Source organism: Mus musculus, chromosome 15 (genome assembly GCF_000001635.26).
Source record: "Mus musculus strain C57BL/6J chromosome 15, GRCm38.p6 C57BL/6J".
In the NCBI taxonomy this organism is placed as follows: domain Eukaryota; kingdom Metazoa; phylum Chordata; class Mammalia; order Rodentia; family Muridae; genus Mus; species Mus musculus.
Window position 1 is genome coordinate 44,332,790 of NC_000081.6, and position 24,798 is coordinate 44,357,587.

Genomic DNA, 24,798 nt, shown 5'->3' on the forward strand with positions numbered 1-24,798 from the left:
TTAGTACTCTACATTATTTTTAAATACTTGATGAGAGTTTAATTCAATTTGAAAGCAATCTAGGTTATCACAAGATATTGAATCATTACATTGTCCAAGAGTACTCATGAATAACCCTTACAGAGAATGTTTCATCATGGTGATTATAATCATGGCTAACAATTACTGAGTGCCCTCCTTTGCTAAGTACTATTCCAAGGGTCTATTGTGCATCAACCCATTTAATCTTCACAGTGGCATGAGATAGACACTATGTTATCATCTCTATTTAATTGAAATAAAGAAAGTATATCTTCCTACATTCTCACAGCCTAGAGATGGTGAGACAATACTCTTATTCATTATACTCTTTTGCCTCTTTTAGAAAGTAAAAATTGAATATGCAGGATGATACTGAGATGGAAAAAATAGTGTGTGTGTGAGAGAGAGACAGAGACAAGACAGAGAAACAAACAGAGACAGAGACACAGACAGACAGACAGACAGACAGACAGACAGACAGACAGAGACAAAGAGAGAACATTATACTTCTGTCTTTAAATTCTGACATGCCTTTATCTTGCTTTTCTTTCCTGGTCCAAGATACTGTTGTTATTTCACCCAGGCTGCTGGGTGAAGACTAGCACTCTCAATGTCCTCTGTTAACCCAAGGCACCTGTTGCCCACAGTCACCTGTTTGAAACATAAACTAGGAAATCTAATGCTCTCCATATCTCATAGCATTTGTTTTCTGGCTCTTTATCCCAAGTATCTAGAGCAGTGTTTTGAGTTGTGATGATACTCAGTATGTACACACTAGATGGAGAAGTGAAATGAAATACTGTATGTATTACATTTCCAGAGTCCAAGAATGTACCATGATGGTCAACAACTGATTAATAGTTGTCTTTCTAAATTAAGGTAGAATAATTCTTAATATACTTTAAAATCTCAATAATATTTTTTAAAACATAGAAACTGCTTGTGCTAGCTGTGTACCTCAAAGGACGCTTATAAATGAAGTTACTTAGTATGCTTGAACATGGATCACACTTTCCCTAGTTACACACTGCTTTCTCATCAGTGGTGGTGCTTTCAATGTACTATAGCCCACCCAGGAGATGGCATTTTCCTATGAACATCTTTGCCAAGCACTGACTGTCATCTCTGTGAAATAGAACCAGAAGTAATGATTTTAATTCTGAATAAATAACTTGTTAATTACAGAAGTTGAAAAGTGATTTATTGATTGTATAAAATAAGCAATGTTGCTTGTAGTTTACCCATCAGTTAGCACCTTTTGAGTACCTGAAATGTTAATTCCTCTGATTTAAAGTTACAATAATGGAAAAAAAATCCAAATCATTTTTTTCTATTCTGTGTCCTCCAAATGACACCTCACTCAAGACTATTTTTCAGATAGCTTGGGAAAATAAAAGTGTTTTCTTATACACATTCTTAGAAGGCTTAACATAGTGAGTTTATATGAATTATATATATAAATATTACATGTGAAATATATTATATATGTATATATTTACACATATGTCTCAGCTTCTATTTTAGATGTAAGCTTAACTTCTCATATCTAAGCAGGACTTAGTCACTCTTGACAAGGTTTTCTGTTCTCTACCACATCCTCATGGTTCAAGCCAGAGCCAAACACAAACTCAGCTAGATTTAACTTTTCAATGTTGCATATATGCATAGATCTATAGTCCTAAAAATTGGGAGACTTTGGAGAATCCAGAAAGAGGCCCTCTGTATTCTAGGAATACAGGAGAAACAATAAAGAAGAAGGGAAGGAAGGAAAAAAGGAAGGATGAAAGGAAGGAAGGAAAAAAGGAAGGAGGGAAGGAAGGAAGGAAAGAAGGAAAGAAGGAAGGGAGGGAGGGAGGGAGGGAGGGAGGGAGGGAGGGAGGGAGGGAGGAAGGAAGGAAAAGAGAAGAAAAATAGTCCAAGTTTTTTCTTTTGTTTCTTTCTCTTTTTCTCTTTCTCTCCTCCTTCTTTCTTTTCTTTTCTTTCTTTCCTTCTTTCGTGGTCTAGAAGCACTTTAAAATGTTCAATATCCCTATTAATCATGGAAATACAAATCAAATCGACTCTGAGATTCTATCTTACATTAGTCAAAATGTCTAAGATAAAAAACTCCAGTGATTACTCAGCTATTAAAAACAGAAACATCATGAGATTTTCAAGAAAAAGGATCAATCTAGAAAGTACTCTGAGATAATTCAGACACAGATAGCCAAACTGGGAATGTACTCACTTATAAGTAGATATTGGTTATAACTACATAACAATGCTACAATTCATAGACCCCAAAAATACTAAGTAACAAGTAGTGCCCAAGGGAGGATACTTGAATCTCCCTGAGAAGGGGAAATAAGATAAACATCTGGTATGGACAGTGGTATCTGCCATGGGGCTCCATGGGGGTGCTTGGATGTCTCTCTCTTCTAGCTGATCACCCCAGGCAAAGCATGCTTATTCTTAGTAGCTTTTTTTTCAATCCAACATTTTGTGAAGGCATTGATATTGGACCTATTCTATGAAGCCAATACTCAAAGAATAGTTTGCCCAACTATTTCAATGTATCACCATGCAAGAAAACCTACAGGTTTTCAACAAGAGTTGGTGGCAGTCTTTTGTTTAATTCCTCTCAAATTTATTCACAGGAAGCTTTATAGTTTATAGAAAACATGGCCAATCTCTGAATGCTACTTACAGTGAACTCAGTATACAGGTAAAATCTCTATCATGAAATTATCTTCTTGATGTAAATAGGGCTCTATTCTGGTATAAACTTCCATTTGTGAGATAATATCTTTTGACATTTTTTAAATTTTAACATTTCTTCTCTTCCTCCCTCCAATCTTTCCCATCTACTCCCTCTGCTATCCTTCAATTAATGAAAGAATAGGTTAATCTTAAATATACAGGAATTTGCTCTGTATATTAAGTACATAAAAGTGTTAAATGGCTAACACTTTAAGGGCTAAAGGGGATTTTTTTTTTTTCAAAAAGTATATTGAGGGTCTGGGAAGATGCTCAGTGGTAATAACACACCTTCAAGTATGAGGACCTGATTTCAGATCCCCAACACCCATGTAAAATCTGGTCATGGCTTTGTGTGCCTGTAACAGCAAAACTGGACATGCAGAAGCACAATTACTGCCGTTTATTAATCTCCCAGCCTAATAGAATCAAGCTTCAGATGAAGAGAGGGACTTGTTTCAAAGGGTAAAGCAGAAAGTGAAACAACAGGGCATGTAATTGATGTCTTCCTCTTCCATGCATGTATCTGTATGGGTTTTTCAACCCTTCACACATACACTCATATATGTCACACAAACTCAAAAATAATACACACATAAAAATGGGTGAAAAACATCACATTGGAAGTAATCTCCTTTGTATGCTTAGAACACTAACTTTAAAAGAAAAAAATTAAACCCCAAGCCTCAAACAAACGCCCTTTACCACGTCACCTTCTCTTGAACATGGGGTGTCAATGAATGCTAACACAACTCCCTTATACACACTAAAGTACATGCAGTGTTTAATGTTTCCTGCTATTTCACCTTTCATATTACCTGCCATGCTTTATCCTCCCATAGTTCTAATCAAAGGTAAGAAAGATCAAGACCTGATGAGTCTAGCTTGCAGAATAATTCTCTGCAGCCCCTGCCAATGAAATTAGAATCAATAGGTGCCAAGGAATAGAAAATGTAGATGTTGAGATTGTCTTTAAAAGATCTTATAGCAGCCATTGCTCAATGATCCAGCAAGCAGTCTCCACTGTTTTTCCATCAGTTTCTGAAAGAGACAGGTTAAACTTTACTGATATGACTATAAAGTTGTCAATGCTTTGATAAATTCCAGGCTGATAAAAGACTTTTAGAACAAGGACCCTGAAAAAATCTATGGCAGATCTTGCTTTGACATATTTCAAAACTATTATTTTGTATATTGTCCCTTAACTAGAATTTTTTCTTTTTCCCTCCTAATTAGGTTGAGTTGTATGTTATTTGACAAGAATACAACAGACCTATGTATGCTTTTATTCTGTCTACATTTATCAATTGGGATTATTATATAAGAAATAGATATTCCTTCTCAATAATCACTATTAAAATGTATATATTTATACCAGCATGAACTTTGTTTTATTCACTGGGTACTAATATTGTAACTATAGTAATTTTTTTTTGTTCAGATTGTTCTCTTTGGCTATTGAGAATCTTCAGATTGGTTCAATGCTTTTACAGTGTAACATTCTCTTGTTTGTTAGTTTGTTGCAGAATACTGACCTCAAGGCCTTACAAATGTTAAAGCAACATTCTATCATGCTACTGAAATGTGCTCCCATTTTCCATACCTGTCCATAATGTTTTGAATGATGTTTTACTTTCTGTTACCAGAAGGTACCCCTTGCTCATCTTGTAGATTATATGTTCTAATGCAGAATTAAGCACCTCTTCAGAATTAAGCTGCAGAATTAAGCTGCCCAGATTCCCCTTGGTCTTTATTCGTTATTCTTTATCTACTCTATGGGTTACAATATGCTTCTTTCAATACTCCAAGTACTGTGGTAAAATGTAAAGAACTTGGAACAACATGTTCCCATGTATACCCTTCCCAACCTTTCTCCCCAGGAGTCTCTCTCTGAGTCTCTCTGTCTCTGTCTCTCGCCCTCTCTATCTCTCTCTCTTCATCTATCATTTATCCATCTATCTATCTATACACACGTATATGTAGATGTAGACAGAAGATATAAATGTAGATAATACAAATAGATGTGATTGAATATAAAAGCTATAGTACAGTATTATGCTTTCTCTTTTTTCATTTTCTGTTTAGAGAAAAAATAGATGTTTTTTTTTTCTCACATAATACATTGTGGTTACAGTTTCCATGCCCTCTACTCTCAGTTCTTCCACACCTCCCTTTTCATTCAGATCCACTCCTTTCTGTCTTTTATTAGAAAACAGACTTCGAAGGAACAATAATAAAATAATAAAATAGAATAAACATAATAAAATAAAACCCTAACATATTGGAACAGGACAAAACAAACAGAAGGAAAAGAGCTCAGGAAAAGAAACGAGAAACAGATATACATGCAGAGGCCCACTTGATCCCACATTCTGGAATCCCATAAGAACATTGAACTGCAAGTCATCATATATACTCAAAGTACGAGAGAGAGGGAGAGAGAGAGGGAGAGAGAGAGAGAGAGAGAGAGAGAGAGAGAGAGAGAGAGAGAGAGAGAATGTAAACAAAACAACAGGTAACCTTTTTTTCTTTCTTTTTTTTTTTTGTTACGTATTTTCCTCAATTGCAGTTCCAATGCTAGCCCAAAAGTCCCCCATGCCCCCCCCCCACTCCCCTACCCACCCATTCCCACTTTTTGGCCCTGGCATTCCCCTGTACTGTGGCATATAAAGTTTGCGTGTCCAATGGGCCTCTCTTTCCAGTGATGGCCGACTAGGCCATCTTTTGATACATATGCAGCTAGAGTCAAGAGCTCTGGGGTACTGGTTATTTCTTAATGTTGTTGCACCTGCAGGGTTGCAGATCTCTTTAGCTCGTTGAATACTTTCTCTAGATCCTCCATTGGGGACCCTGTGATCCATCCAATAGCTAACTGTGAGCATCCACTTATGTGTTTGCTAGGCCCTGGCCTAGTCTCACAAGAGACAGCTATATCAGGGTCCTTTCAGCAAACACTTGCTAGTGTATGCAATGGTGTCATCGTTTGGAGGCTAATTATGGGATGGATCCCTGGATATGTCAGTCTCTAGATGGTCCATCCTTTTGTCTCAGCTCCAAACTTTGTCTCTGTAACTCCTTCCATGGGTGATTGTTTACAATTCTAAGAAAGGGCAAAGTGTCCACACTTTGGTCTTCGTTCTTCTTGAGTTTCATGTGTTTTGCAAATTGTCTCTTATATCTCAAGTATACTAAGTTTCTGGGCTAATATCACTTATCAGTGAGTACACATCATTTGAGTTCTTTTGTGATTGTGTTAAACAAGTAACTTTTTTAAGGAAAGGAAAAGTCCTGACAGGACAGTATGAAACAAGGAACATCCAAAGCTGCTGTTGCACTTGCTCTCTGTTGACCACCTACTGATGGCCGTGCAACCTACCCTTAAGAGCAGTTTGTTTCCTGCCGCAGACCCTCTGGGCCCTTTTGTCTGTGTGGAACGGATCTCTAGTCTCGGGTGGGCAAAGCGTCGGATGAATTGACAGACAGATGCACACAGGAGAGGTTGTGTAGAATCTGAATGTAATTTGTCAAATCGAGCATCAAACATTTTATACAGAAGACAATAAGGAAGTTGGGTGACACACCCGCAAGGTACAAAGAGGTTACTGGATTCTTACACAAAACAGAGGAATATAAACACAGAAGGTCTAACAGGAACCACCTGGGATGGAATTCATTGTTAACAACTGGGATCAAAAGGAGCTCTACCTAAGATTCACTTAATCTTAGAAGCCAGGGTCAAGGGCTTCGTGCCCTTGCCTTAGTTCCTATTTTAGTCTATTGTATAGTCCACCTTTCCCTTAGGCCACTGTAAATACGTGTGTATGGGTGTAACTCAGCTATCTATAGTTCTAAGTATCTATTCTGGTTTCTCCTTAGGTCTGAAACTTCCTTCTTCCTAGAAGATGGTAAATTCCTGTATAGGGCAGTGACTTAGCTTTTATTCAAAGTGATAGTGTAATACTAGAGGCAATTTTGAATGTCACTGAATAGCAACATTCTTACTGAATTCCAAGCCCATGGTCTGCTCAAGGACTTTCTAGGACATTGGAACACTGACGAAGGCTTTAGCTATGTCAGAATTCAATCTTAAAAGGCACTTATAATAGGATAATACTAAAAGAGAGCATGTGGATCCATACACTAGACTAACACAGGAATGGAATATTAATGTGTGGGTTAGAGAGGACGCCAGACTCCAGGAGATGAGTTTCCTCTCGGCCTGTCAAGCTGACTCAACCAGAGTGCGTGGCAGTTTCCCCAATGATACTCCTTAAGAAATTAGATTTTCACTTGCAAATGACTGTCAGTTGTAGGTACCTTCTGGATTAGAGATGGGAGCATGTGTTTACTTCTTTCAGCTCTGTGCCTGCATCTGGTGCAGCCCTGCACAGGCCTTGTACATGCTGCCTCAGTCTTTGTGAGCTCATATGTGCTTTGATCACGTTGATGTAGAGGGCCTTGTGTCCTCCTCCAAACACTCTGACTCTTATGCTCTTTGTGCCTCCTCTTCTACAGGGTTCCCTGAACCCTGAGGGAAGTGACTGTTGGCAGACACCCCATTCAGGGCTGAGTGTCCCAAGGTCTCTCACTCTGTGTAATGTCTGACTGTGGGTCTCTGTACTTGTTCCCATCTGCTGCAGGAGGAAGCTTCTCTGATGATGGGTGAACAAGACACTGATCTGCCCAGAATTAGCATTATAACTCTTGTTTTCAAATATCCTATGTCCATGAAGAAATTCAGATAAAAAGAGAATGCAAGTAGATTTATAAATAACTACATATCAATTTATCATTCATGATATTTTCCTTTTGTTGTTATAGTGCTTACATTGGCGTCTGGAAAAAGCCTTATTTACTTGAAGAACTTTCTATAGTATAATTTAGTATACTGTTACATATAATAGTATAAATTCAGTGGTAATTACTCGTTTCAGTCTTTAAATCAAATGTTTCTATATTTTAATATTCATTTTTAAGGTTATGCTAGACATTTGTTCCTGGTAATTAATATAACATAATTATCTGTTTGTAAAAATGCCACCTCTTCTGGTTACTTCCAAGATTAATTTTTATGTTTGACATTTACTACTTTAACTCTTATGTACCTAGGTGTTGTACTAGTTTCTTGAGATTCTTGGATCTGTGCTTTAACCCTGTTCACCAATTTTTTTAAGGTTATAGCTAAGATTTTATTCTCATTTTATTGAGCCTTCTTTTGGGACCTCAGTTACACTCATATTGAACTCCCTATGCATTCAAATAGTATTTTTTCGGACTTTCTTAATTTATCTAGAAAACATGAAGTATTGCTATGTGCTATAACATAGATAAGCCTTGAAAACACTTGGTAAATAAAGAAATCAGTGGATCCATTTACCTGAAATGCTTTTTAGGTCACTAGAAGACAGCAGTGGGAATGTAATGTGGCTGCCTCTGAGTACAAGTGTCCCCGAGGGATGATGAACCAGAATGGGATCGGATAGTGATGACTGCACAATGACATGATTTGAGTATTGCTTCTTAGAATTCATGTTTGTCCATCTTTCTCCTCAAAACAATATGTTAATGTATTGATAGGTAGTTCCTCTAAATCGTGGTTAGTTCATCCCACAGTCTGTCCACAGGAGCTCTTAGGCAATAGCTGTATGACGATGTGAGGTCTGTCTGAAGCTATAAGGTCTGCTGTGCTTTCCATATGTAATTGCCTGACAAAAAGATGCAGGCATCACATATGTGGTTTCCCAATCTCCAGAGCTGTGGGCTAGGAAAATTTCTATTCCTTTTAACAAATAGAATGTGATATTCATATGTAAGAACAAAAGACAGACTAAAACATAGAAACTTTTGAGTACTTAACAACCATTGAACCTTTAAAATGGCAAAACACATCCTATGTCAATTATGTATCTGTTTTGGAAAAGGTAATGTACTGTGTAGAGGAAAATATTTCAACCAAGAAGATCGAGAATAATTATCCATAGAAACTGGAAAGAGTGGGAGATAACGGTGTCATAGAAAGAAAGACAGAAAAGACATTTGTGGCTTGCTGTGCAGTACCAAGAATCATGGTGAGTGAAGGCTGAAAACTAGTGACTGGCTTGCAGACTAGGATATAATTGACATCTTAGTAAGAGGTCGTTCAGCAGGTTGCTAAGAGAAACCAGGAAGCAGTGTGGGAGGAGATTAAAGAAAAGTAAGAAAGCAATTATTATTTACTTCTCTGGGAAGTTTTACTTGGTAAGAAAGAGCAGACAGGGAGAACATAAATGGGGTATTAGGTTTCATTGAAAAACTAATTTTGCTGGCCCTAATTGCTTTTTTGTACTATCTAACCAATAAATCTACAAAAAAAATGACAATGACTATGATTAAGATAACTTAGGCTTCTTAAAAAGAATATGTAATTTTCCCCTGGCATCATGTAGCCCCTTATCTATCATTACTTAGTATCAATTTGAGATATATAGTGCTTTCCTGATTATTAATGGGCTTTGACAATAGTTCCTATTTTATATTTGATTTCCTACTGGCATTTTATATTGCTTTATATTACCTCAATATTTTGATATCATGCCAGTTCCATGGAAATCACTTCTTAAGTGTGGAGAATTAGATAACACATCACATAAAGGAAATTTGTAGTTTTTCATTTTTCTGTCCTTTTAATATACTTTTAATATAACATACCCATTGTTACCAATTCATAATGATAAGAAAAGAAGCAATTTCCAAGAAAATGGCTATGTGATATAGCCACTGACTACTTAATGCTTAACTTTGACTTACCCATTTCAATAAGACACTTTCTTTATTTTGTTATAGATTTTAAAATTTAGTCTTTTATTTTTCTATAAAAACTTTAATATTCTTAGTAATTCTAACAGTTACTAAATAAAATAGCCTTAATGTTTTTGGCAGGCACTTCTTATGTCTCAAATATGCCTAAGGAGAGCAAGACAAAATATTAGTGTATATTCCCATATATTTAACTCAAAGAGAAAGTTATGTTTAATTATTTCAGATACTCATTTGTTTTCTTAATGACAAACATAAAAACCTGACACATCGAGACAGATATAAATATGAATCTGAGCCATCTGAGACAAAGTTAAATAGTACTTCAAAGTCTTTACCTGTAAATTTATATATATGTGTGTGTATATAATACATATTATACACATACATATATACAGAATATATACATGTATGTGTGTATATAATGCATATATATATGTATTATATAATACATATATGTATGTGTTTATGTGTGTGTGTATGTGTGTGTGTGTGTGTGTGTGTGTGTGTGTGTGTACAAATGAACTAATTCTCTTCTCTCAGACACACTATTTCTCCAGAACTCACAGAAATGGTCCCAACTGGGTAAAGAAGTATCCAGGCTCTGTTACAGCAATAAAAATGTAGGCTTTGAACTGTAGCATTCACTACATCTAATCATAAATGTTTATATTGGTTTCTCCTTTACTTCTATTTTTGCTTTCTTTAAAACTTTTATTCTTTATTAGGTAAGTCCTTTCATAGTGGATACACATTTTCATGCAATAGTTAGTGAATATCAAAGAATCTTACATTTTGTAGCCAGGTGTGGTGGCACATGCCTTTAATCCTGCAGAGGCAGTCACATTTCTGAGTTTGAGGCCAGCCTGGTCTACAGAGTGAGTTCCAGGACAGCCAGGGCTACACAGAGAAACCCTGTCTCGAAAAACAAAAACAAAAATAAAAAAACCTTACATTTTTAAGGGTGTTAATTATCATGCACTTGTAAGATGTTTAAGGAGTTATAATATAGCAGCAACAACAAAAATAATATATTTTCAAAGGTATAACCTCTGGTCTCAGTGGCACATCTAGACCTTGAAGACTAATTTGTCAGATGTAGGATCTTACCATACTATTTCTTCCTCCTGTCAGAAAAACTCTATCTCTATAAACTCAAAATACTTTTGAAATAAGTATACTAAAAATATTTTATTCCTGATGATGACACCTGCCACCTGTAAGCTCTTCAGTATGATTCTGATGCATCCAACCAGGAAGGAGTCTCTGCACCTTGAAACAAGGGAAATCTGTGGCTATTTCAATTATGGTAGAATATAGTAGAAAAGACACTTGACTTCAAAGACTGACCCATAAGTGACAAATCTGTCAAATTAACAGATAAAATTGATGTTGGAGAACTGCACCACTACGGAAGAATTGAGTGACTGAAGAAATACATCTCTAGCCTAGGACCAATAGTCTACACAGAAGCCTACACAAAAGCCTACACAGAAGCCAGGCTGTGTGGCGAAGACATATTTAGACACTCTGGTCAGGATCTTAGGTTTTAATCAAAGCAACTGAAGAACCAGATAGAAGAACCAGTCCAACTGCTGAGTTCCCCTAGGCTCTAGCCTCTGTCCTTCCAGTTTAGGTCCCAGATACTGGATGGAAACATGTCATCTCTACAAAAGGCTGATTGAAAGAATCCTCAGAATCTATGAGAGTTATAGAATGGTCATTATTTTGAGCTGCCCAGTGTTAAGGCAGTTTATTATCCATCAATAGTGTCCAGACAAAAAAAAAAAAAAACAGAGTCACAGAAATCTTCTGTGGGGTGTGATGTTTAATAGAGCTGAGCTGCTGGCCCGTCCTGTCCAGATCAGCAGCAGCAATAGCCTGTCCGTATACCTTAGACGTAGCTCTCCAGGTGATGACTTAAACCATGAGCGGTCCCACAAGGATTCAGACTGAATTCTGCACGTGCCATTTAGACTGTATTTCTGATCAGACAGCACCAACATGTGCTGTTTTCTTTTCTTCCAGTTTTTTTTTTTTTTTTTTTTTCTGGCAGGATTGAGATTGAACCTTGGACCTCACCCATGGTAAGCAAGCACTCTTCCACTGAGCTACAGCCCTAGCCCTACATTAGCTTTTGAAAATTAGTCAAGGTGTCTTTCCCCACCTGGCCTGCTGCTGCATCAGTGACAGAAGTTGCCCTCATTTCTGGATTCTTGTGGCACTCCTGAATTGAATTGACCTTACTATGGCCCCTTAGAGACAGCAAAAGCTGACAATCTTGAAGGTCTTATCTGTAAAACTTTGATCATCACCTGGGAGCCACTAAGTACTTTGAGAGTCTGCTTTGAGATACATGGTAACTCCAAATTGGCTCTTTTTTTTCCCCCCTTTTTTTTTCTGTTCAGCCCTGCAGGAGAGTGACGGTAAAGTTTCCTTTGGGAGTCAATATCCCTAGACTTAGGTCAGACGGTCCTCTGGGTGCACATATACTACTATTCTCCTGTTTCAAAACCCCTTGCTTGAAATAGTTATTGTAGTTTGTATTCGAAACCGTCTCCATCTATAAGAGTGATAATGATTATAATATTGACATAAACCAAGCAATAGAGTTGCCAGGAGCTTGAGATTCCCCCCGCCCCCTTCATTCAATAGACTTTAATCAAGCACTTACAAATAGAAAAACATTTACTCGGCTTTGAAAATAAAAGGCACATACTACACAGTACTTTACTTTGGGCAATAAAGAACTATAAAAATCCAACTTGAAGTGGATTAAGTATTCATAATATTGTTTGCAATATGGTGTATCACTTCACAGCCCACTGATTAATACTAAGAGGTCTTTTGTATTATATTTATCTCTATTCGTTTTAATTGCTTTGGGAAAGTGTCATTTTTTTAAAGATTGGATTTTTAAAATAAGACATGTGCATTGTGACTCACATACTTTTATCCTTATTAAAAGGTGTAAATAAGTCTATGGCTTATAAATGCCAAATTATTACCCAGAGTAAGGAAAGGTTAATAGACATGATTTCTTCACTGAAATATCTTTGTTATGACTTGAAATGGTATGTGCCAGATACATTTAGTAAAATTGATGAAGAGTGAGGGAAAGTTTGAGAGTCATTTATGATAAATGTATTTTTAATAAGAATTGTTCTTTGAAGAAAAAAAAATCCACATTCTCTCTTCTGTTTGAAAATATTCCATAAGAAAAGGAAAGAGCCTTACCCATCATCTATTCAGTGACACCCTGGTGTTCTAATCTGGCTGGTTTTGAGACCAGCTTTTAAAAAAGGGCCCCTACCTCTAGACACTTTGTGGGTGTGGCTGCTGTATCACATGTAAAGTAGGTAGCAGAGAGGAGAGAGGGTCTGTCTACCAGTGTTCTGACCTATGAACATCTGAATGATCGATATCCTATCATTCGCTGAAAAAAAAAAAATGGAGCCTGATATAACCAGCACTCCCGTGCTAGGGGACTTGGATAGGGATCGAGCCTGAGACAACCACCAGTCGAGGGCCACATAGGACTAGTGGCCAGACCACGCCCTAGAAAACCTCTGCCCAGAGCCATAATGCAGAACCCCAGAGCCATAGCACCTCTGAGACCATTCCTGAGACAACGCCAAACACTCAGAGACGCCAGGCACTTCTAAGAGGAGCAAGTGTTAAAGAGAAAAGAAAAGGAATCAGAAGGATATGATCACAATGGAGAGAGGCAGAACTGGCGATTTGAAGGTAGTGAGGAACAGCCTGATGTGAGTAGCCGGTGATACCACCTGGGATCATGGTGGGGTCCTAGCTTGTGATGCCCCTGGGGGCCATGTCTGATCCATGGCCTGAAACACCAGATCTACCAGATAAGCCAGGCAGACATCGCTGGTCTGACCTGCTGCTTAGAGATAGATAAAAGTCTGAGGGATATGCAGAACTGACCTCACCTGGGCATCGAGGGAGAGCTGGCCCTGGGGACGAGAGAGCAGGAGGGCTGACCCTGCCCCTCCCCAGCTACAGTACTTCGGAGAACTGCTCTTCTCATTGTGGGAGATGCTGGTGAGCTCCAGCCCCATCCCCAGATACAAGAATAGGAGAACTGGCCCTATGTGGATGAGGGAGAGAAGCCCTCCTCCCCTCTTGCCCCTCACCACCTGTGGCAAGTGGGAGACCTGGTTTGGAGAGCTGGCTTTGCCCCTTACCACCTACACAACTTGGGAAAGCAGACCCTGTACCTTGCCTAGGCAGCATAGAGGAGAAGGAGAGTGTGGGAGAGCTGGCCCATATCTTGTCTGGTAAGCAGTGGCATCACTGAGAGAATGATACCCTCCCCTCCCTTTGGCCCTAACCACCAATGTCCATCAAGAAAGTTGTCCCTGACAGGTTAGGAGAGCAGGAGAGCTGGCCCTGCCTTTCCCTCACCTTCTACAGCACTTGGGAGAGAGAGCAAGCCCTGAGATTCACCTAAGCAGCACAATAGGACTGACCCTGATTAGTGGAGGTATGGGTGAGCCGGTCCTGAGGATATGAGAATAGGAGAGCTGGCCCCTGCAACTTGTCTGCTATGTGCTATGTAGTGACATGGGTGAGAGGGGGTGGGGGGAGAGCTCCTCTTTTTTGCCCCTTGCACCAATGGCAGAAGGTCATCAGAACTGAAGAGCTGGCACTGCGTAGCAGGGATTGCTGGTGAGCCAGCCCTGTGTTCCATGACAGTGGGAAAACTGGTGGGCTGAGCAGCTCAGATACCTCTCAGGCCCAGATCCAGGGTTTGAAATTGGCCAACCCCAATATCTACCCCATTGATGAACTTCTAGAGTACATGAAGAGGCCGGCCCTACAGACCCAAAACAACAGGTTCTCCATGACACAAGGCAACAATAGGATCCTAGCCGATTTCTAGTGAGGTTCCAGTATCCATAGAGTAACAGAAGCCAGAGGCCTGTACCAGACCAACAAATCATTATAATGAACATTTGCAAGTCAAAAAGTGTAAACAAAAAGGTATGCTGGGTGACACACTGTGACACAGTACAGCTTCGGCAATGAGATTTTTTTTCTCTACTGGGAAGGAGGTTGCAAGGGTGGAGTCTAGATAGGAGGTGAGCGGGGAGATGAGTGGAATCGGGATACATGATTTGAAATTCACAGGGGGCCAATAAAAAAGGGTTTGTGTGTGTGTGTGTGTGTGTGTGTGTGTGTGTGTGTGTGTTTTTAAAGCCCTTTCCTCTCCCTGTTAACTAGTGGATCTGCCTGGGACCCTGCTGGCCTGGGATACCTGCTAGCAAGTACCAACCTAACAAAATGAAAATGAGAATTTTTTTTTTTTTTGAGACACGGTTTCTTTGTATAGCCATGGCTGTCCTGGAACTCACTTTGTAGACCAGGCTGGCCTCAGACTCAGAAATGTGCCTGCCTCTGCCTCCCAAGTGCTGGGATTAAAGACGTGCGCCACCAGCCCGGCGAAAATGGGAAATTTATTTTGAGAATATTGGTGTATCTCTACAACTTGAGAAATACACTGGGTAGTGATGTGTTTATTTAAAAAAAAAAAAAAAAGGAGAAGCCAGGCGGTGAAAGAGAAGAGAAGAGAAGAGAAGAGAAGAGAAGAGAAGAGAAGAGAGGAGAAGAGAGGAAAGTAGAGGTCAGCCATGAGCACATGGAGAGATTGGGGAAAAGGGAATGGAGAGAGAGGGGTGAAGGGAAGATCAGGGACAAAGAGCCCAAGAGATCAAAAAAGGAACAAGAGAGGGAGGAGGGGCAAGCAGCCCCTTTTATAGTGGATCAGGCCTACCTGGCTGTTGCCAGGTAACTGTGGGGTGGAACATATCTGGCTTTTGCCAGGTAACTGTGGGGGTGGGGTTTAGACAGAATGGTAACAGGTATAGTAATGCTGGAACCAGAGTATTGCCTATTTTAGGCCTCTGAGTATTTTCTCCTCTCCCTATAGTTCTGTTCATCTTTTCTCTGTTTATTGGTCACTGATGCCACTAACAGACAGCAAGTAAAGCAATATTTTATGAGGATGATAATGAATTTGTTTGATAGACTTCATCGGCCATTCGTATAATGCTCCTTACCAGAAATATGAGAATAGATAATCAGCCAAAAGAAAAATTAGATGCAATTTGATTATATACTTTTCTGTTCAGCAATATGGTAAACAGAACTCCTAAAGTAAAATAGTCTTAGCTGCTCTATTCAGAGAGATGATACACCATACTTGCTCAGAACAGAGACAGAGGCTCAAAAGAATAATGATGTGGATATGGAAATAGAATAGAATTTCAATGAAAACTTCTGTGCCAAAATAAATTATGAGCACATTCCAGGAGCAAGGGAGTATTTTAAATATGAACATAGAGAGAATTATATAAAATAATTTTTAAAAAGTGTTCTTAGCTACAAGGATTTATAGCAAATGTGGCACCAGCTGAGGTTGAACAGGCTGTTGCTGGGATACGTCTTTACAGAAGTGTGTGTGCATGAACATGTGCGTGTGGGGGGGGAAGAGAGAGGGGGAAGGGGGAGGGACATAGGTTGTTGTAGCCTCTGTACAAAGTTGTGGTTCTAGGAATATGTTTTCTGACAGTTGCTTTTTGACAACTGTGGATGAAAACCACTCTTTACAACCTCCTAGCATTTATATTTTTGTTAGTCATAATAAAAAAAAAGACTCGATTTTTATTTTGAAGTTTTTCAAGGTTAATAAACATTAACAAGAAATGTTTAGACACTTTTTGCCCTTCCCATAGTTATTATTTTTCATCCCCATTTTGAATAAAAGTGTACTAAGAAGACATAAGAAGTTTTCATCAGTATAAGACTTTGCAAGCATGCATATTACTCCTTTCTACTTATTACTTCATTGTACTCAGACACAGGCAAGAGCTCTCTTCCACTAAGCATTAGCCAGTCTCCTCTGAGCCCTCTAAGCTTTGACACCAGCATCCATCCTCATCAGGCCGGAAGGGCACTGTTGGAACAAGGATCGCACTTAGTTCTCTTAAAGAAAGGCCTATCTTTCATATTTGTTAGATCGCTCATCCTTCACCCTTGGTACTGGGCCATGTTACCACCTTCACCCTGATGCTCGTGTTTCCATCTATCATTGACTCTCCCTTCCAACCCTAATCTTCTCTAGGCTATAAATCAGTTTGTCTCTGCTGTATTGAGAAGTGACCCCAGTCATATACTGGGATCTATTTTCATCTATTGCAATAGTTCCTGAATGTAATTTCTATTTTATAAATTGGTTTTTCTTATTTTTATATTATTTAAAACAAATTTTATGTTTATATGTATTAGTCATAGTCTTTCTAACCAGTACCAGACTCAATTTGGAGGGGCTTCTGAGAAAGGGGTGTCTGGGAGCGATGAGATGACCTGTGATCTGCCTGATACAGCTTTTTCCAGTCTGCTTATCTCTATAGTCTGCTTTCTCTCTGGAGATTTCCCTGTCCATATTCTACTTGCTTGCTATTCTAAGAGATCTCTCTGTCCATGTACTGCTTCTTTATAAGTGTGTGTGTGTGTGTGTGTGTGTGTGTGTGTGTGTGTGTGTGTGTATGCATGTGTGTCTGTGTCTCTCATTTCTTCAAGCAGTTCTCTCTGGATAGCTCATCTGCTGCAGAACACAGATCCAGTCTTTTATTTTACATATCGATCCAGTCATTTACTCCAAGTTTCCTTTTGATTATCTTATGAGTCAGCATCCCCTTTGATTCTTAGGAGTCAGCAAGCATACATTTTTCCCCCTTAACATTGCAAAAGAATTCAGAGATCTGTCTGTCTTTATTAAGCACAGACAATTACCATTTCCACCAGCCTAACCTTGCTCTCTGTCCTAGACTGACCCTGAACTCAAGAATCTATCTGCCTTTGTAAGCATAAATGGAAAAGTTAGCTGAGTGGGATCTCTCAAGATCACCACTCGCTGAATCTATTTACTCCTTCCTTAGTAAGTTTCTAACAAGTTGGCTTACAGAGCAGCTGTTTTTGTTCTTCTAGATTTGTGAAGGGCCTCATATAATTCATATTGCATCCTTATTTTTGCATAGTTGAGAAATTATGTATTTTCAAATTCATGTATTTATAGTTCTTTCCCATAGCCTTAAGGGATGTCCTGAAGGTCCCAGTGTTTACCATTTTGTTGAGACAAAGCCACAACTCCTGGACGCCTGCTGTTTCTAATTACCATGGAGTCATTAATGTTAACAGAGAGGACAGTCCATGGAAGTAAAGAGTCCTCCACTGCTAGCACTGGTTCCAGAAAATACGTACATTATTATGTAAGACCCCAACCCTCGGTCAGTGCTGCTTACTTCCAAGACACAGATCTATGCAAAAGCAAGAGATTTATTTTACATCGAGTCGGGGTCAACTCTCAATCAGTCCCTCAAGGTGAGTGATGAGAAGGCAACCCTGAATGGCTATTACAAGCAGTTTTTATACTTTTTAGGGCACAGGTTACATCAGCAAGGTTACAGTTCAAGCTTATTGGCTAAGCATCCTGACCTTTAAATCTATTGGCTAGCAAGCATGACACGCATTTGAACTCTATCTGGGACTTTCCAGAGGGCCAGGTGACTATCAGTGCATTCTGAGAAGTTTTTACTCAAGAATGTTCCTGTGGGTGGAGAATGGAACTTGGCCTAGCCTTGACCTCAGGTGGGAGGGAAAAGCTTTAAGGAGGGTGTGGGACAGGAAAAAAAACCCAAAAAACCTTAGGGTCCCTCAATTACACACACAAGCATTAAGCCCTCAGCAGCCATCAACATCTGGTGGAAGTTCACTCCAGGGCCATGTCCCTGGGGCAGGAACCATGCCACTCTGTCCCACCAAGGCCATGCTGGGCTTGGCACCTTCCCTTCCCTTAAATCCTTCCAGATAGTCCCATCCCTACTCACCTAACTTTAAACTCTTTCTCAAAACACAAACAAAAACCCAATTCAGCAACAAAAGCCCTCAAACCAAGAAAATAAAATAAAACCACACTACAAAAACAAAACAAAAATGCAAACAAAGAAAATACTTGCTACTCTTAACCAAATAAAAACACACCAAAACAACCAACCTGTGGAGTCCATTATATGTTAATTAACTACTTGAGACCTTAAAGATTTTCCTGGAGTGGTTGATACTGGCTGTTTACTAGAGAAATCTGAGTGTCCTTTTCCCAGCAGGTATAAGTGACAGATCAGTTGTTAACCCTTTACTCTGGTGACTAGGTTTACATTCATTCCTTCATTTTCTTAAAATATAGCAAATAAAATATAATAAGACAAAACAAAAAGTATCCCATCAAAGTTGGACGAGACAAAGCAACAGAAGTAAAAGAGCCCAAGACAAGGCACAAGAATCAGAGACTCATACATTCAGTCTCAGAAATCCCATAAAAACCCTAAACTAGAAGTCATGATATCTACACAGAAGACATAGTGCAGATCAGTGCAGGCCCTGTGCATGCCGCTTCAGTCTCCGTGAGATCCTGTGAGCTCTGTTCATTTGATTTAATGGACCTTGTTTTCTTGGTGTCCTTCATCCCCTCCAACTTTTACATTCTTTCTGCCTCCTCTTCCCAGGGTTCCCTGAGCTCTGAGGCTCAGATTTGATAGACACATATCGTCTCTCACTCCCTGAATAATGTCTGACTGTGAGTCTCTATTTTTATTCTCATCAGCTGCTGGAAGAAGCTTCTCTAATGATGGCCGAACACAGCTTTGATCTATGAATATAGCAGATTATCATTAGGAATCATTTTATCATTACATTTTTTTCTCCTTTATTAGAGCAGTATTATTTGGTGTTATCCTATGTGTCTGAGCTATCTAGTCTCTGGTGTTTGGTTATCCAATGAGTGCTGGGTATGGGTTCCATCTTATGGAGTGGACTTTAAGATTGATCAGTTATTGATTAGTTGCTCCCACAAGCTTTGTTCCACCCTTGCCCTCAACTATACTGCAGGTAGCATGCTATTGAAGATAACTGTTTTATGGATGGCTTGGTATTTACATTTCTCTTTTGAAAGCATGAAGACTATATTCCTACACTAAATAAACTGGAATATAGGGGTGAAGGCTCTATGTAGACACTGGCTTGACATCTCCATCTACAATGAGCTATGTAGGTGTGGTTTTCAGCAATGAGGTCTTGTTTTCAGTTTATATAGAGCAGCCTATAATCTTGGCCACAACTTCAGTTGTCTGGGGACTCATGTGGGGTCCCTTTAGCTAGCAGGTCAATTAGGTGTAACCCAATCGCAGTACTGGGAGCTTTGTTTGGTGACATGAGGTATCCAATGGAGATTCGCCTCCTCCATTATTTGGTGATTCAGAATGTCTTCATGTACGTAAATGATTTAGGGAAGTTTTTACTGTATTAGGCTTCCCTATAACCCATCAAAGCCTCTTGATTTCAGATGTCTTTCACTTTAGTCCTTCCCACAATACCTCTTCTTTTCTGTTTCCCACTTGACACTCCCATCCTAGCCCCATGATATTCATCCATACTGTCTATTCTATTTTCCTTTTCTAATGAGAATAATGAGACGTACTTATTCCTTCTAGTATTCTACTCTGCGCATACCCTCGGTGTATCTATAAATTTTACCTTGGATGTTACTAACTCCAACGATAATATGCATACATAAGCAAATACATAGCTTGTCTTTCTGGGGGGATACCTCACTCAGGATGATCAGGATGATGATGATGATGGTTGATGATGGTGGTGGTTATTGTTGTTGTTCCAACCATTTATCTGCAAATTTCATCATTTTTTTAAAATTGCTGAGCATATTCTATTGTTGAAATGTGTCACATTTTCTTTATTCAGTCTTCAGTTGAGGGATGTCTAGGTTGTTTCCAATTTCTGGTTATTACAAATAGAGCAGCAATGAACACTGCACAAGTGTCTCTGTGATTGGATGAAACATCATTTGTGTATATATGCCCATGAGTAGTATATCAGGGTCTTGAGATACATCAATTCCTAACAAGTTTCCACACTGGTTTCCATTCTGGCTGTCTAAAATCACATTACTCCCAGCAATGGAGGAGTGTTTCCATTACTTCACATCCACACCAGTGTGAGCTATCACTTGTTTTGTTGATCTTAGACATACTAACAGGTATAAGAGGAAATCTCAAAGTAGTGTTGATTTGCATTTCTCAGATTGATAAGAATGCTGAAAATATTTTAAGTGTTTCTTGGCCATTTGAGTTTCCTCTGTTGAGAATTCTCTACTTAGATACATATCCCATATTTAAAATAGGGTTATTTGCTTTCATGATATCTAGCATCTTGAGTTCTTTATATATTTTTATAATAATTCTGTATTGGCTGTGGAATTGGTATAAATCTTTACCCATTCTGTAGGTTGCCACTTGATCTGAATGACAGTGCTTTTTGCTGTGCAGGAGCTTCTCAATTTCCTGTAGTCCCATTTATTAATGCTTGACATTAGTGCCTGAATTAATAGTGTTCTATTCAGAAAGTCTTTTCCTGTTCTGATGAGCTCAAGAATATTTCCCACTTTATCTTCTCTCAGGCTCAGTGTATCTGGTTTTATATTAAGGTCTTTAATCCATTTGGAGTTGAGTTTTGTGTGGGGTGATAAATATTTGTATTCTTCTACATGCAGTAATCCAGTTTGACCAATACCATTTGTTGAAGATGTCTTTTTCTCCAGGGTATATTTGTGGATTCTTTATCAAAAATCAGGTGTTCACATATGTGTGGATTTATATCTGAGTCTTCAATTTCATTCCATTGATCACTGTATATTTGTGTGTGTGTGAATACCATGCTGTTTTTTATATATGTTTTTATTAGATATTTTCTTTATTTACATCTCAAATGTTATCCCCTTCACTAGTTTCCCCTCCAAAAATCCCCATCCCTTCCCCGCTCCCCCTGCTCCCTAACCAACCCACTCCCATTCCTGGTCCTGGAATTCCCCTATACTGGGGCATATAACCTTTACAGGACCTAGGGCCTTTTCTCCCATTGATGACCAACTAGGCTATCCTCTGTTACATATGCAGCTAGAGCCACAAGTCCCACTGTGTGATTTCTTTGATTGGTGCTTTAGTCCCAAGGAGCTCTGGGGTTACTGGTTAGTTCATATTGATGTTCCTCCTATAGGGCTACAAACTCCTTCAGCTCCTTGGGTACTTTCTCTAGCTCCTTCATTGGGGACCCTGTGCTCTGTCCAATGGATGACTGTGAGCATCCACTTCTGTATTTGCGAGGCAGTGGCAGAGCCTCTCAGGAGACAACTATATCAAGCTCCTGTTAGCAAGTTCTTGTTGACATCTGCTATAGTGTCTGGGTTTGGTGGTTGTTTATGGGCTGGATCCCCAAGTGTGGCAGTATCTGGATGGTCGTTCCTTCAGTCTCTGCTCCGAACTTTGTCCCTGTAACTCCTCCCATGGGTATTTTGTTTCCTCTTCTAAGAAGGATTCTGAGCTTCTGGGCTAATATCCATTTATCAGTGAGTGCATATCATGTGTATTCTTTTGTGATTGGGTTACCTCACTCAGGATGATATCCTCCAGATCCATCCATTTGTCTAAGAATTTCATAAATTCATTGTTTTTAATAGCTCCGTAGTACTCCATTATGTGTACCACGTTTTCTGTATCCATTCCAACCATACTGTTTTTAATTACTGTATCTCTGTAGCGTAGCTTGAACTCAAGGATGGTGACACCTCCAGCAGGTCTTTTATTGTTCAGGATTGTTTTAGTTATCCTTGGTTGTTTGTGTTTCCATATGAAGCTGAAAATTATACTTCCAAGAATTGTGTTGGAATTTTGATGGGGATTGCATTAAATCTGTAGAAGCTTTTGATAGATTACCATATTTTTTTACTATGTTAATTCTACAGATACATGAGCATGGAATATTTATTTTCTGATATCATCTTAAACATCTTTTGTCCAGGTTTTTTTTTTTTTTCAAAACTCTGGGACATCTAGTACCAGAAGGACTAGACACATCATTTCCAACTGTGGTCCAAACAGGCAGTCCAGGTAGGAGAAGGGGATCCAGTGACAGGGAACAGAGACTGAGACAGCCCCTGCTCCATTTGTTAGAGAACCCACATGAAGACCAAGCTGCAAATTTTCTACAAATCTGTAGGGGGCCTAGGTTCAGCCCTTGCATGTTCCCTGGCTGGTTGTCCCAGTCTCTGTGAGCCTCCGTGGGTTTATGTTAGTTGACTCCTTAGGTCTTCTGGTGCTGTCCTTGACCCCTCCAATTTGCTCAATTCTATCCCCCACTCTTCCACAAGACTCCTTGAGCTCCACTTGATATTTATCTGCTAGTCTCTGCATCTGACTGTATCTACTGATGGATGTAGCCTCTCAGGAGACAGTTATTCTAGGTTCCTGTCTGCAAGCATAGAGAGTCAAGTATCATTATTAGTGTCAGGGGTTGGCTCTATCACATGAGATGGGTCTCAAATTGGGGAAGTCATTGGTTGACTGTTCCCTCAGTCTCTGCTCCATCTTTATCCCTGAACATGTTGTAGGCAAGACAAATTTTGGGGTGAATATGTTGTGGGTGGATTGATATACCCATCACTCCTCTAGAAGTCTTGCCTGGCTACAGAAGGTCTTATCAGGAAGTGAGTGGAGAAATGGAACAGGGTAGGAGATGGGTTGAGAAGGGGAATGGGATGATGATCAGTTGTGGGGAAAGGTGGGGCAGGAGAGGGCTGGGAGTAAGAAAGGAAATCAATAGGAGGCATCTCTGGAACTCCTTGGAGGCCTGGGATTGAGGAAGATACAGGGAGTCTATAGGGGTGATTCTAGCTGAGATTCCTATGAGAAGAGAATACAGAAACTGAAGTGACCACTTCCCATCGCCAGGCAAGACTTAAAGTTTTTAAAATTTTCACTTGTCTGGTTAGTTACCTCAAGATATATTATTTGAGGCTATTGTGAAAGGTATCCCTGATTTCTTTCTCTGTTTGTTATTTGTATATCAGAGAACTAATGATTTTTGTGATTATGTATCCAGCTACTTTGCTGAAAGTGTTTCTGTTGCTGTAAAGAGACACCATTATCATGGCAACTCTTATAAAGGAAAACATTTAATTGGGGCTGGCTTACAGTTTCAGAGATTTAGTCCATTATCATGTCAGGAAGCATGGTGGCACACAGGCAGACACAATGCTGGAGAAGTAGTTGATACTTCTACATTGATTGGCAGGCAGGAGCAAGAGAGACTGACACTGAGCCTGGTTTGAGCTTCTCAAACCTCAAAGCCCACCTCCCAGTAACCCGTTTCCTCTGACAACACCTTACCTCCTAATAGGGCCACTCCCCGAGTCTATGGGGGACATTTTATTTCAAACTAACAAATGACTCCTTTTGAGTATGATTTCTTCTTTTTGTTCTAGAGCTTTCAGGTGTGCTGTTAAGTGGCTTGAATGTAATCTCTCTAATTTTGTTATTTAGGTACTTAATGCTATGAACTTGCCTCTTATATAGCTTTCATTATGTCCCAAAAATTTGGGTATGTTGTATATTCATTTTCATCTAATTTTAAAAAGTCTTTAATTTCCTTCTTAATGTCTGCCTTGTATACTTGGTATTAAGGTGTGTTTCTTGGATGCAGCAGAGGGATGGATCCTGTTTTTATTTTGTTAGTCTATTTTTTTTATTGGAGAATTGAGTCCATTGATATTATAAGATATCAATGACCAATGATTCTTGACTATTTTGTTGTTGTTGATGGTGGTGGTGGCAGCAGCAGTGGTAATGGTATGTGTGTGTGGTTCCCTTCTTTTGGTTTTGCTAATGTGAGATTATTTCCTGTGTTTTAATGTGTGTGGTTAACCTTCTTGGGATGGAGTTTTCCTTCTAGCACTTTCAGTAGACCTGATTTGTATACAAGTGATGTTTATATTTGAATTTATCACAGAATATTTTATTTTCTCCATTTATAGTGATTTGAAGTTTTGCTGGTATAGTAATATGGGCTGTCATTTGTTGTCTCTTAGAGTCTGCAGCACATCTCTCTCTCTCTCTCTCTCTCTCTCTCTCTCTCTCTCTCTCTCTCTCTGTGTGTGTGTGTGTGTGTGTGTGTGTGTGTGTGTGTGTATGTGTGTGTGTGTGTGTGTGCGTGTGTGTCTGTGTCTGTGTGTAGGGGGAGTGTTTCATAGATTTCTCTATGAGATTGCTTCATTTCCTTTTTAAGGACTTCTACCACATGCACAAAGGCTGCTTTAAGGTC

General features: G+C 39.2%; 1 non-coding gene across 1 annotated transcript; it reads left to right on the top strand.

Annotated features, from left to right (window-relative positions):
• The first annotated feature begins 12,860 nt into the window (after nucleotides 1–12,860).
• On the top strand, nucleotides 12,861–12,986 carry Gm24903. Its single transcript, XR_003951698.1, has one exon. It is a non-coding gene; the product is annotated as a small nucleolar RNA SNORA17 (small nucleolar RNA).
• The last annotated feature ends 11,812 nt before the right edge of the window (nucleotides 12,987–24,798 follow it).